Source organism: Canis lupus, chromosome 13 (assembly GCF_048164855.1).
Source record: "Canis lupus baileyi chromosome 13, mCanLup2.hap1, whole genome shotgun sequence".
Classification (NCBI taxonomy): domain Eukaryota; kingdom Metazoa; phylum Chordata; class Mammalia; order Carnivora; family Canidae; genus Canis; species Canis lupus.
Genome location: NC_132850.1, coordinates 13,640,388 through 13,654,452, shown reverse-complemented (window position 1 = coordinate 13,654,452; position 14,065 = coordinate 13,640,388). Strand labels below are relative to the sequence as shown.

Below are 14,065 nucleotides of genomic sequence, written 5' to 3'. Positions count from 1 at the left end.
TGTTCAGCCTTCTACGCTTTCTGTAGGACCTTTTCTGATTTTTCTAAAATTTTAGATACTATTTTTTCCTCATTTTACAGATGAGCAAATTGAGGTGCGAAGAGGTTAAATAATTTGCCCAAGGTCACAGGATCAGGAAGGAGAGGAACCAGGATGTGGGTCTAGGTGCTCTCACCTCAAAGCTATGTTCATTCGAAGCTTCTAGAATATACTGCGTCCCTTTGGGAATCACTGAGCTTCCACGGTCTGGCTTCAGGTGGCTCAGGGTGGAGGCTGATAAGTGAGACCCAAGGGCAAGAGACCCTTTGTTGTGTGTAGACCAGGCTCTGTTTGACCTTTAGGGATCAGTCATGTACTTTGGTAACCTCGGGGGGCAATGGTCAAACCCTCTCACCCTCAACAGTGTCCTTGTTCCACCTTGAAATCTACCAATAATGAATCCTCAGGGCAAAGTTCATGACCTGTTAAAGTACAAAGGGCCAATTCTGTATCAACCATTACCATTCTAGTATGAATTGGTAGACCAGTCATCTCTTCAACAACTCAGAGTACCTGCTCTGTGCATTATAGTTTATATCTCTGGGCCGTCACACGAGCTATTTCCTCTGTCTGAAGTGCCTCCCCACCTCCCTTGGCTATTTTTTTGCTCATCAACTCTCCAATTAGGGTAATATCCCTTCAGCAAAGCCTTCTACGGTACCGCTCTCCCCAGGACTGTGATTGGTGGTCTGGCCCCAAGCTTCCATGAGACTTCTAAATTGACTTCATTTAAAGCACGTATCTCTTCTAAGAGTTTGCCCACTTCCCTGCAGGCCCCTGCTGTCCCGCTAGAGAAGGCCAGCATCTCCTTTCCCCTGGATTACTATCATGCTCTCCTAATGGGCCTCCCCCACACAGGCTTCCCTGCTTCTACTCCATTTCCTACGACGTAATCAGAGGGAGGCTATAAAGTGCAGAGCTAACCACTGCATCCAACCGAGTTCAATTCCCAAGGGGCTCCCAGTTGCCTTAAAGTTCAAACTTTGGAACTTGATTGACCAGGTCCTTCATGTTTGGGCTCCTACTTGTTTTCTTAGTTTTGTGCTTGTGCTCCCCGCCTCTCCACCCCCGCCAACCCCCCCTTGGCCTTCACACTCCAGCAACTGAACTTCTTTCACTTTCTGGTCTCTTCCTACACCCTTCTGTCTTTCCAGGCCACTTTCCCTCCCTCCACGTGTCTTATGGGGCTGACTTCTCAGTCTCCGGGCACCTCAGTTTAACTGTCACGTCGCTGGATATGCGCAGCCACCTCTCCATCCAGGGGCACGGAGCTGGACTAGTGTTTGTGGAATGGTCGGGTGAGTTTTCACCGCGGTCTTCAAGAAGTCCCCGAGCTGGGGTTGGACATGGCCTAGGACATGAAAACTGGCATCCACGAAGCACCTCCTATGTTCCTGGCCCGACACTGGTACTTTGCTTCCACAGACATTTGAAACAATCCAGTGAGGAGGGCATGTTAGTCTCCCTTTGTGCTCTGGGAGGCCGAGGAGCTTCTCCGAGGCTGTCTAACCGGCAGCGGGCGAGCCGGGACTCCAATTTGGGAAAGGCTGACTCGGGAGCAGTGAACGGTCCCCCAGCCTGAGCTGTTTCCCAGCTCGAAGGCACCTTTTCTGTCAAGGGCTGAGTCATCCCAGGCCAGCGCCTGGTGGGAGGAGGAAAAACACCAGACAAGTTGTTTATGACAGTGCGACGCGCCGCAGGCTCACCGGGCTGTGGGGCCGCCACCTGCTTTCTTCCTCTGGATGTGACCGACCTTCTCTGTCCTCTTCTTTAAAAAGTTCCCGAGCCGGCGTTGGCATGGCCTGTGACCGGCAGGCCCTGGTCTGCTGCTCTAAACTAGCCGGGCCCCAGTCGGCCTGGGGGGGCCCAATCGCCCTGAGTGTGGGGCCCAGAGCTGTGGGGCCCAGAGCTGCAGGGCCGCAGAGGAAAGGAGGGCGCGCTGCGGCCTGGCTACAAGGGCCCAGCAGGAGTTTTAGGATCAGATCTCTCGAATGCAGATCCTGGCCCTGTCACATTCTGTGTCTGGCACGCTGCATTTTCCAAAAATGTCGGCACCAGTATCTCCACCTCACGTGGGATTCTATGATCTGACCCCGACCCTCCTTCCACCGGGACGTGTGGTCCGTGCCTGCTCGCTCTGGATCTGGGCGGGCTTGTGACTCTCCGGCAATGCCAAGGACGGCCGCCGTGGTCGTCACGACACCGTGGGGCTTGGGAGGCCAGGTGGGCCAAGGGGTTGTCACTTGGCCCTTGCTTGCTGGCATTCCCGGGCTGGGGGCCGCCTCGCAAGCAGTGGAGCAAACTGCGGCCGCCGTGCTGCGCGGAGGCTCGACGGGGCGGGAGCGTCCCTCCAGCCCACAGGCCGCTGGCAGCGGCATCAGCCAGGTCCAAGCTGGCCCCACTGGGCAGGCCCGCCCCAGCTTCGGCCCCGACAAGGCATGGGCCTGCACCTGCGAAATGTGGGTCATAACCCCGTCCCCGGGCTCGTGCCGAGGTGCCGGCTGCCACGTGGGTGCTGACAAAGCAAATGCAAGAGTGGGGCACCCGAGCCCATCCTCCCGGGCCCGCAGCCACCCTCCAGAAATCCTGGTCGTCGGGCCGAGTTGCGCCGCTCCAGCAAAACGTCCGGCCGTGAGGTGCTGATGCCTCTGCTTGAAAGAGGGCGTTTTAAAGGTGGGGGTTGTCTGGGACACCCTCTTCCCCTGTCCGACCGTGTCAGGGGTTCCTCAAACCCTGGAGCTTTGCCCTAGGCTACTGGCTACGGGGTGGGGGTGTCTGAGTCAAGACGGGAGAGCTTGATTGAATATTTTCACTTAAACTAGGTGTCTTTGGACAAGGACTTGGGGTGCAGGCAGAGAAGGCAATGACCAGCTGGAACCCCTTCCAATGAGACAGGGCTGTGGTGAGAGCTCCCCGCTTTGCACTGCCGCCAACAGTCTCCGAATGGCCTATAGGCTGGAAATGTCATTTCCTCACAGACGTATGTGGCTCACTGCTCTCACAGATGGAGGAACAGTTAGCAGGGGGTGGGGGTCAGGACCCCCGAGTCAGAGAAGCAGGGGAGCTTGGCTGGAATTGTGTGAGACCCAGACAGACTTGACCACCTTTGCTCAGAGCCATTGAGGTAAAGGGTGAGTGTTGGTAGCTCTGGTACTTCCTGGGGCCCTTTAACAGGTAAAGAGGCTTGGGCACGTGCTGTTCACTCTCACTCATCCCTTCGTTCATTGAAACATTCACTGGGGGGGATCCCTGGGTGGCGCAGCGGTTTAGCGCCTGCCTTTGGCCCAGAGCGCGATCCTGGAGACCCGGGATCGAATCCCACGTCGGGCTCCTGGTGCATGGAGCCTGCTTCTCCCTCTGCCTATGTCTCTGCCTCTCTCTCTGTGTGTGACTATCATAAAAAAAAAAAAAAAAAAAAGAAACATTCACTGGGCTCTTCCCCCCTGTATAGTGGGAGGCACAGTGACAAGGACTGGGGGAAGAGACAGAGAAATTAGACAAGTACAGCTGACAGTGTAGACGGGAAACCACCGCGTCCTGAGTAACCATGTCGCCAGGCAGCCTGCTGCGTGGTCACCTTCACAAAACTCACTCCAGAACTTCCCCTACGCACTGTGCGGTGTAGCTACTCTCGCCAGTCCCCACCACAGCCCTGCAAGGTCCAAGTACAACTCTACACATACTTTGCAGAAAAGGAAACTGTAAAAAGGAAAACATGCACAAATGACCTGGAATCCTGTGGCCTGAAAGTGATGGAGGTGGCCTGGGAGCTGGAGCGTCTGTGCCTACGGTTTCTCCTCCTTTGAGTGTGATCATACGTGCAAACACTAGATTCTGTGGACACGTAGGAGATTGAAATCCAGCTGCGGGAATTGTGAAAGGCTTCATGGAAGTGGGTATGTAACAAAGACGGGAAGGCCAAGGACCACTCACAAGGGGAAGGGAGAGGCTGGCGTCAGGGAAGCCCGGAGTACAGCCAGGACATGTGACCCTGGTCCATAAATAAGACAGAGAGGGGCCCCGTGAGCCCAGGCAACCTCGGGGTAGGGTGAAAGCTGAGGCTGCAGACAGATCAGCTTTGAATGCCCAATTAAGGAATTTAAACCTGTATTCTGCAGGCAATAAAAAATATTTGATGTATCTATGGTTGTGTCAATCATTTGTCGACTCAATATATATTTATTGATCATCTGCTATGTTCCGGCCCTCTGGAAGGCTCAGGGTTACTGTGGTAAATAAACAACAACAACGACAAAATAAAACAAAAAAATAAAACCAAGACAGTGGTTCTTAAGTCTAGAAGTGGAGATAGATAACAAAGGAATAAAAACCCACATAAATATGTAATTGTGATTTTACTAGTGTAGGATGACAATGCACAGGGTCTGGAAGAGAGGGTGATGGGGTGCTTCACAACAAGGCCTCTGATCGGGGGTGTGGGCCGGCTTCCCCGAGGAGGGGACATGTGAACTGAGAGTGGACAAAAGAGCGCAGCACCTATGAAGAAGGAAGGGCAGTGGGAAGGGTCCTTGGGTGGGAGATAGGGTCTGAAGGAGGGTGGTGTGGAGGGACAGGCAAGGGCGAGATCACATGAAGCCTTATTCTGGGTCACCTGAAGGAGTCTGGGTTTTCTGAGTGAATGGCAAGCTGAAGAATTTTAAGCAGGAAAATGAGACAGTCTGATTTATAATTTTAAAAGGTCACTGCTGTGCTAAAAATAAGGAAGCAAGAGTCGAAGCAGGCAGATGGGCCAGGAGACTCCTGCAGTGGTCCAGGTGAGAGATGGGGCTGGGGCAGGTGGGGGAGGTCTGGACCAGGACGGAGGGGGCAGAGATGGGAAGATATGCCTTGGGGAGGAACTGGCAGGTTGGCAGTGGGGCCTGAGGGGAGGAAGGCGTGAGGGCAGCCTCCCATGCCTGTAGCCTGGGCAGCTGGGCGGATGGAGTGCCCCGATGGGGGCGGTGCAGAAGCTGGGGCTGGTGGCATAGGTTCAGGGGACAGACCAGGAGTTCACTTTGAGCTGGCGATGCTGATGAGACACTAAGCGTCTAGGTCCTGAATCAGAACTGGGGAAAGAATCAGGTCATGGAGATGGTTTCTGGACAACCAGCCATTTGGGAGTAGTCACGCTGCAGGCCCTGCCGACTGTCCGGTGCGTCCCACTCTGCCCAGCTCCCCACCCCTTGCTCCTGCTCCCAGGGAAGACCCAGTTGCGAGTGTCCAAGGCCTCCCGGCGAGGGGCAGTGGCTGCGGGACCCTCCGTTCTCCTGCCTCCTGGGATCCGAGGGCGCTGAATGAGCACCTACGTGGGGATTCCAGAGACCAACCTGGTTTCAATCAGTAGCTTCCGTGTGACCTTGGCCATTTCCCTTCTCTGGGCCTAGTTTCTCTGTGGGTAAAGAAGTATAGTCTCTCACGTCCTTTCCAGCATTAACATGGTGTGTTCAAGGCTATAAGCTCGTGAAAAATCCCGTCCCCATTGTTTCGTTCAAGGAATGTTTCCTGAGAACCTACTATGCACCGAGTAGCTTGAGGGCCCTGGGATTCACGGCAAACGAGACCCCCAAAGATCCCTGTCGTCCTGGAGCTTCTGTTGGAGTTTGGGAGACAAACCGTCCATGTAACAAACACATCTGCAAGTTCCCGACGATGCCAGAACGTGAAAGTGCTAAGTGCTCAGGCGCAGGGATAAAGACGGAGTCAGGGGCACCTTGCGGCCCAAGTAGAGCGGCCTGGGAGGCCTGGCGGGAAGGTGGGGGTTAGCTGTGCCTGCAGGGGTGAAGGAGCCAGCGGGCGCCCACCAGGGGATCCCCCTCCTCTGAGCCGCAAGCCCCGGCCGGCCGTGCCACTGTTGGCTCTGCCGAGCCCAGCCCAATCCCACTACTGGAGCTCACAGTTAACCTGGGGAGGAGCTCCCCCGCGGGAGTCAGAGGCACCCCCTTGTTGGCGTGCAGCAGCTGCCCCGGGAGGGTCCTCCCACCTCCCTGAGCAGGCCCAGGCGGCACCCATCACACGCGTCCTCCTGCGGCCTGAGCCCTGCCCTCTCCATCCTGCTCGTCCCTGCAGCCAGCTCCACGCTGCTCCCTGCCTGCGGCTCTTCCAGAACCACCAGAGGCCCCGGGCTGCCCTGAGGCCGAGTCCGGTGCCAAGTCTCCCTCCCTCTCTCCTCACGCCCTGTGCTTCGGGCAGCTCGGATCCCCGCGCCCCCCCCCCCCCACCGCAGATGTCAACCTGCCAGGGACTGGTCCAGGGAGGCACCTCAAGAACCGGCACAACGAGGAGGGAAGCCCACCCGCTCATTCATTCGTTCACTCGTTCATTTGTCTATTTATTGTCTTTGACCTGCCAGATGCCGTTCTGGGAGCCGGGACGCAGGGAGAAAACGCAGCCCCGGTCCTCATGGGGATCTTTCCCTGCTCTCATCCTGCTTCCAAAAAAGAAAATGTAACTCCTACTTGCTCCCTGTTCCAAAACCGCAGCCTGGAAGTATGTGTGCTCGTACTCCCGCCTCTGCCAGCAGCGGAGGATCATCATTAAAGGGGAAAGACGACGGCGCCGCTGGAACATTAAGGGGCACCTGTCGGGAGCCTCCAGGTGAAGCCAGAAGAACAAGGCAACAGGGAAATAGCTCTTGTCCCTGCCCCCTGCAGCCGTCCCCGCGGTGAGACAGGTGCGCGGCCACACAGGCTCCATCTCTGAAGTGCAGCGTGGGGGCTGCGGAGGTCACGGCAGAGAGAGTGACAGGGAGGGAGGACGCAAGGGAGGACGCGACCGAGGACGACACAGAGAGGCAGCAGGGCCGGAGACCCAGAGGGAAAGAAGCCAGGGGCCAGGAAGACGCAAGAGGAACAGTCAGGATGCAACAGAAAGATCGGGAAGGAAGATCATCTCGGGGGCTGAGAGCGACTGGACCCTGAAAAGTGGAGGGAAAGGGAGCGAGGACGAGAGACAGAGTAGGAGGCAACAGCAGAGGGAGAGAGCAAGCGAGCAGTGCAGCCTCGGGGGGGGGGGGGGGGGGGGGCAGGAGGAGAAACAGCAGGTGGGACAGAAAGACCAACACAAGCAGAGAGGAGACAGCGACAGCGACAGTGGGAGGCCTGGGACGGAGCCGGGACACAGGGGGACAGGCAGGGCTCCCCTGGCACCGAGATGCCACGGGGAAGGTGGGAATCCAGGAGGGGAGGTGGGCGCATACCCAGGCCCCGGGGCCGCTGTGTCCCCAGGCTCCCAGCTCATCTGCAGCTGCGCAGCCCCCCCAACTCGGGAGCTTAAAACAACATGCATCTACCGTCCCGCAGGTCTGGGCCCAGAAATCTGAAGTCTGTCTCACTGGGGCGCAGACAGGGCGTCAGGGGCCCCCCTCCCCGTGGAGGCCTCTCCCTGCTTCCTTGGGCTGCGGCCTTGGCTTCTGACGCCACCACTCTGGGGTCTGCCTCCCCCTACACTGCGTCCGTCCCCCTCCTTCTGTGTGCGGCCAACCTCCCTCTGCCCCCCCCCCCCTCGCTTCTGTGTAGGCTCCAAGCCCAGGGCGGGGCTGGAACTCACGACCCTGCAATCTAGACCTGAGTTGAGATCAAGAGGGGGAGCCCCCCAGGGCTCCAGCTCCCTCCTAGAAGGCTGCGTGCGGGGCCCAGCCCTGGAGCCCAAGACAAGCTCCTGCCTCAAGAGCCGTGGCAATCCCATCTACAGAGGCCTCATCTCCACATAGGCGACACTGATGGGATCCAGGGGTTAGGATCTAGACATGTTTGGGGTCATTACTCAGCCTCCAGCGTGCGTCCACAACTCCTCCGGGTGCCGAAGGGCGGGGGATGAAGGTGCGCCCACGGGTGGGCAGTGCAGCTCTGGCTGGGTGCTGGGCACCTTGCAGGGTGCTCAACTCCCACCTCCCCCACCTGACCCCCAGGGCCTTCTGCACAGCAGCAGGTGCGTTCACCGGATTTGGATCCAGACATGTCCAACCCCAGTCTTTTTTTTACTGACATAATTTGCTGCCTCTCAGGGGCAGGAGATACCCGTACAGGGCCGCATGCTGCTTATTTTGCCTCCTAAACGTGTTGTGGATGTGGCCTTCCTCCTCTCGCTCTACCATCCATCCCCTTACTTCAGATCCTCTCTCTTATCTGAACTATTGCTTCAGCCTAATTGGTCTTCTTGACTTCAGTTTCCCTCCTTTTGCACTGAGAGCGATGTTCTCATAATTGCTAACCTTGTCGCTTCCTGACTTAAAACCTTACACCGATTCTCTGTCACCTGTAGGGTAAGATCTAAACTTTTAAATGTGGCATTCAGGGCCTTGCATAAGCTAGTCTAAGCCTGTCCCCTGACACTGCATCCCATCCTGCATCTGTTTAGATGTGGGGTTTAGAGTCCCAAAAGCATGGATTTTTTTTTTTTTAAAAGCATGGATTTTAATATTGGCTCCTACACGTTTAGGGCAAGCTGCGTTAACATCTCTGTGCCTCAGTTTTCGCATCTGCTACCTATCTCAAAGGACTCTCGTGTGGATCAGAAATCATGGATCCTGAGCCCCTAGCACAGTGCAGGCAGGTGGTAACTCTCTATTATTATTATTACTGTGTATGAATCTGTCGTTTCCAACAAAGCACGAGCTCCTCAAGGACAATGGTGTGTCACATTCAGATTTCTTTCCAGAGCCATTTAACACACGTTAGGTCTATCACAGAAGCAAGAAAAAGACAATGAACCAAAAAACAGGATAAAGTGGGAGAGAGAAAAAGAGGGACAGAGAGACGCACAGAGAGAGAGAGTGAGAGATGGAGAAATTGTTTTTAGAATTATCTGGATTTTCAGGGGTAAGGTCTTGCAGGTTTCCTACAGTTTTCTCTGTAAAATTGGCTAGAGGGTGAGCTGAAATGGTCTCTAGTTCTGATCTGGTCCTCACTCTCTCTCTGCCCCATCCTAGGAGAAGAGGCTACTGTTTCTGGCCACCCAGGTCAGAGCAGGCCTTCTCAGGCCTGAGGCAGTACCCATCACTCTGACTGGGTATCTGGAAGAGAAATCAAGCTGGAAGCTGGCTGGGCTAGAACGGATGCAGATCCGACCTTAGGAATAATGTGCCTGAGTCTGGACAGGATGGCCTTGGGGGACTTTTGAACTTCAGACCACGCTGGGCAGGTTGTCATTTATTATTTGTTATTCATTCAACAGATGCTTATCAAGCACCTCCTATGTGTTGAGCCAGGTAATAGGTTTATAGGCTACACTGGGGGGCTAAACACAACAGGCATGGTCCTGCCTTAAGCTGCTCCCGGTCCAGGCACTATAGACATTAGGGCTGGATGACTGTGTAAGGAGAAGAATGGCTCCTCCTCTGCTAAGATGGGCCTAGAAGCAACTACAAACAGAATGGTGGGCCATTCAGCGGCTGAGAATCGCAGGCCAGTCTTTAGGCTGGAAAGCAAAAGTAATAATTGAAACTAGCTTAGAATTGAAGAGGCTCACTAAAGGGACAGGATATGGTCTTTAAAAGAAGGCCACTCCGGGAATCCCTGGGTGGCTTAGCGGTTTAGTGCTCGCCTTTGGCCCAGGCCGTGATCCTGGAGACCTGGGATCGAGTCCCACATCAGGCTCCCTGCAAGGAGCCTGCTTCTTCCTCTGCCTGTGTCTCTGCCTCTCTCTCAAACTGTGTCTCTCATGAATAAATAAATAAAATCTTTAAAAAAAAAAAAAAAAAAAAGAAGGCCACTCCCTTGTTCCTTGTGTCTTCATTCTGATTTGGCCCGGAATTTGAAGCACTTACATGGATTAATAAAATGAGCAATATCTTGGGAGTCAAGAGACCCATATTTGAATGTCAGCTTTTACCAAACTGCCGGACGACCTGGGCTAAGTCACTCACCCCGCCCCGGGCTTCCTCGTCCCCATTTGTATCATCAGGAGGAGTTGGGCTTCTTCCACGGTTTCACCAAGGGATGGCTACACTATAGTCAAACTCCACTATAACACCTTATTCTCGGCTACCTCCTTACATTTAATCCTCATTTGGGGACATTTTTGTTCCATCTTAAGCAAAATAGAAATGATCCCATCCCTTAAATTCTACTCTTTAGGGCTCCACTGGCTCTAACATTTTATGATTTTCTTTCCTGCCCTTGTGTTATTTTGAACTTGAAATAACAAGTTGTTGTCTTGAACTTGAAACTCAGGGGGTAGAACTTATGTTTAGGATCATTTACTATCTTTCAGGCACTGTGCTATTTATTATGCACAAAAAGGGCAGATTTTATTATTCCCATGTTCCAGGTTAGTAAACCGAGGTTCAGAGAAGTCCCGTGTCTAACATTGCTCAACTAACAGTTGAAGGTTAAGACTCAAACTCAGGTCTGTCCAACTGCAAGGCCTGAGGTTACTGGGAATTATGATCATGCTATAATTATTATCTTAACTGTCTTAAAATGACTGTGTTCCTTTTTTTAAAAATAAATTTTATGTATTTATTCATGAGAGACACAGAGAGAGAGAGAGGCAGAGACACAGGCAGAGGGAGAAGCAGGCTCCACGCAGGGAGCCTGATGTGGGACTCGATCCTAGGTCTCCAGGATCATGCCCTGGGCTGAAGGCGGCGCTAAACCGCTGAGCCACCGGGGCTGCCCCGACTGTGTTCCTTTATTCAATATTTATTCCCTGCTGTGTCAGGCTCTGGGCCAGATGCTACGGACTTGGAGATGAAAAGTCAACCTCTGTCCTGAGCAGCCCTCACAGAAGACAGGTAGATAAAAACTGCAGTGCAGGGCAATGACTACTATGGCAGAGGGAAGCAGGGGCACAGAAAATAAGTTTTGACATTGGAGGGACCCCAGAGGACTTCTTAGAGGAGGTAACACCTGCGCCAAACAGGGTGGGGTCTTTTATTTGAGATAAATGTGCTTTAAGTAATTGCAGTCAACAAATAATTAAGAATTTCCTATGTACTAGGTATTTTTCTAGATGCTGAGATACACCTTGCTCATGGAGCTCACATCCCAGTAGGGGAGACAATGAACAAACACATGGAGGATGAGGTTGGAATCTGAGGGACTTGACCAAAGTCAAGAGTAGGAGCTGACCAGGCACAGAGGGGATGATGGCGTTCGTGGAAAGGGATCCCTGGCCAGAGGCAGAGGCATGTGCAAGCTGAGGCGTGCTGATCCCCTCAAAGGTGGGAAGACATTTGGCGTGGCTGGAATACCTTCTACAAGACGAAGAAGGAAGCAAGAGAAATACACAAAGACAGGTCATGAGCGCCTCGTGTGAGGTAATGAACGTGAACTTTATGCCGCAGGTGATAAGGAGGCATGGCAAGGTTGTAAGGGAGGCAGAGAGAACGTTAGATTTGGCTTCATCGTGATCATTCCTGTGGCCCTGGTAGAGGATGGTTTGGAAGGGACCAGGACTGGAGGCAGGGAGGACAGCTCTAGTCTAGGGAGGATGGGGAAGGCCTGTGCTGGGACACTAAGAGTGGGGCAAGAAGGAGGAGACAGAACTAGAAATACTGGTCGTGTGAAATGGACGCGAGCCGGGGGGCTGGATGCAGGGTTCTGGCCGCCTCAAGGGTAGACGTCAGGTTCCTGCGTTGGGGAGTAGGTGGCGGTGCCCGCAGTGATCCTGGATGTGAAGTCGGACTACGGCTCCCCTAGACTCCAGGGAGTTCTTTGTTCCCTGGAATCCCTCTATGGCACTCTCCTCAGTAGGAGGGTCGCCTAATTTTATTTTGCTGCACGTTTGTGTCACACGACTCCTATGGTTCCTACGACGAAGCTCCGCCGTGATGTCCAGTTACTGGCATTTCCTCGCATCTCGCGTTCTTTGGGAGACATGTCGGTTCCTTGTCAGGCACAGCTGAGGGGGGCCACTGACAGGATGGCTAAGGAGCTGGGCTTGAGCTCCCCATGAGACTGACACATATATCCAGTTTTTTTTTAGGATAGGATATGTTTTCTTAGGAACTTTCCTATCCTCACTATTCCACACCGCTGCCTGTCTGTCGGCCCGTCTGCTTCCCTCCCTCCCTCTGGCCAACACTCATCAGATCTGTCCGGTGTCAGGATATAAAACATGCCTGTTCCACGTCTCGTTCGATCCTGCCCTATTCTAATAACAACGGGACAGCCGAGTCCTGCTGCGACCCGCGTTGTGGGGGATCCCTTGAGGGCGGGCTTCCTAGGCCCGCTGTGGGCCGCGCACTCTCCCTCTGCGGGGCCGGCCTTGGGCTTCCCGGCCTCCGGGAACGTCCGCCCCTTCTTCAGCCCCCAGCCCAGCTCCCGCTCCTTCAAGAAAGGCTTCGTGAGCCCCTGGACAAGTCAGGGGCTGCCGTCATACCCCTCCCAGCACCCCGGGGCCCCCGCATGGGCCTCTCCTGTCTGTAACCTCATGTGTCTCTGTGGTTTTGGTAAATAACCGCCTCTTCCACAAGGCCACCAAGTTCCGTGGTTGCAAAAACTGTGTCGCTTCATTCACCGTGAGGTCCCCCGTGTCTGGCGGTGTACGGCACATTTGGTGTTCAGCTAATATTTTGCTGCTCATGGTAGGAAATCGGAGGGAAACCCGGTGTCTGAGGACTTCACTGGGAGGAGGAATGGAGGTCAGGTCCTGGAGACTGTGGGAAGAGAAATGCTGAGCTATGGGGGTTAGCACAAGGCAGGGTGAGAGCAAGTGTCACCAACTTCAGCAGGTAAAGTGGACTTGTTCTTCCCCTGTCACTTCTAGGGAAGCAGGAAAAGTCCAGAATGAGGGTCCCTGGAAGAGGACTGTCTGATGAAGAGGAGAAGGAGACTCCAGCACCACGTGATTGATCATTTCCAAGGAGCCTACGTAAAGCCCAAGATGAAGAGATGGAAATGTTTCATGGAGAGAACTATGATCCTGGGGTCTAGGGGTCCTGTTCCTTCCACAGCTAGCTGGGTATAGGCAGAGGGTGAACCCCATTGAGAACTAGTGGCCTCCAGGGACATGTGCTCCTCTTAAGCCAAACCCTCTCAGAACATCGCCCCGGGAAGTCAGAGCAGGGAGCCTCGGGCCTGGGTCTGGAGGGGACCTGAAGGAGCAGGGCCTGGGAGCCAGTGGGCAGAGCTGCGTGTCCGACCTGCGCCGGCTGGGACCGGACCATTACACCCCGAATCTCCGCTCCTCTTTGCCTCTGTCTCTTCCCAGCTAGACTGTGAGCTCCTGGAGGGCAGGGCCTGCATCCTCCCCATCCTCGGTTCCCCACAGCTTAATAGGACTCCCCCGTTTTCCTACCTTGCTTGTGGGAAGAATAAATAAATGAATGGATATAAAACCGTAGGCTTTGGATGGATTCCAAATGGATTCCCGGGTGGCTCAGCGGTTTAGCACCTGCTTTCGGCCCAGGGCGTGATCCCGGGGTCCTGGGATCGAGTCCCACATCGAGCTCCCTGCCGGGAGCCTGCTTCTCCCTCTGCCTCTCTCTCTCTTTCTGTCTCTCTCTCATGAATAAATAAATAAAATCTTTAAATAAACAAAACAAAACAAAAACTGTAGGCAAGCAGCTCACCCTCTGATCCTAAATGTCCTTCTCTGTGAAGCGGGAATGACAATAGCTCCTAACTAGAGCACTGTGAGGATTGAATGACCTAATGAACGCGAAACCACCGGGGAGGGACTCTTGCATAAAGTAGATGCTCAAAAATACTTTATCTTCTCTTTTGCCTTTAACCACATCTCCTGGCTTTAAGTACTCCCTGAAGTTTGCTGACCTTCACTTATTCTAGGTTGAACTTTACAGTGTATCAAAGAGCTAGAGGATCCTAAAACATCTCAGCAGGAGGGTACCAACAGCAGACATCTGTCTGGTTTTGTTTTCCTGCTCTTAATCGATTCCCCTTTCCCAACACCCCATTTTTCCATATTGAACCCCCAGTGTCAGTCCCTGTGGCTCAGAGGAACTGGCCCCAACCAGATGGTGCAGGAGGATAGAGTCGGGGCCTGTGAGAGAGGGAATCACCCGTAACCCTGAGAGGATGGGATGTCCACCAGGAGCTGCATTTTGCTCCCACTGGGGGAGAGC

At 54.1% G+C, this 14,065-nt stretch overlaps 1 protein-coding gene across 14 annotated transcripts in view; it reads right to left on the bottom strand.

Moving 5' to 3' along the window:
* The window catches only part of LOC140602551 (BEN domain-containing protein 5), a 1,370,322-nt gene that overhangs the window by 15,741 nt on the left and 1,340,516 nt on the right, over positions 1–14,065 (bottom strand). The window lies entirely within an intron of this gene.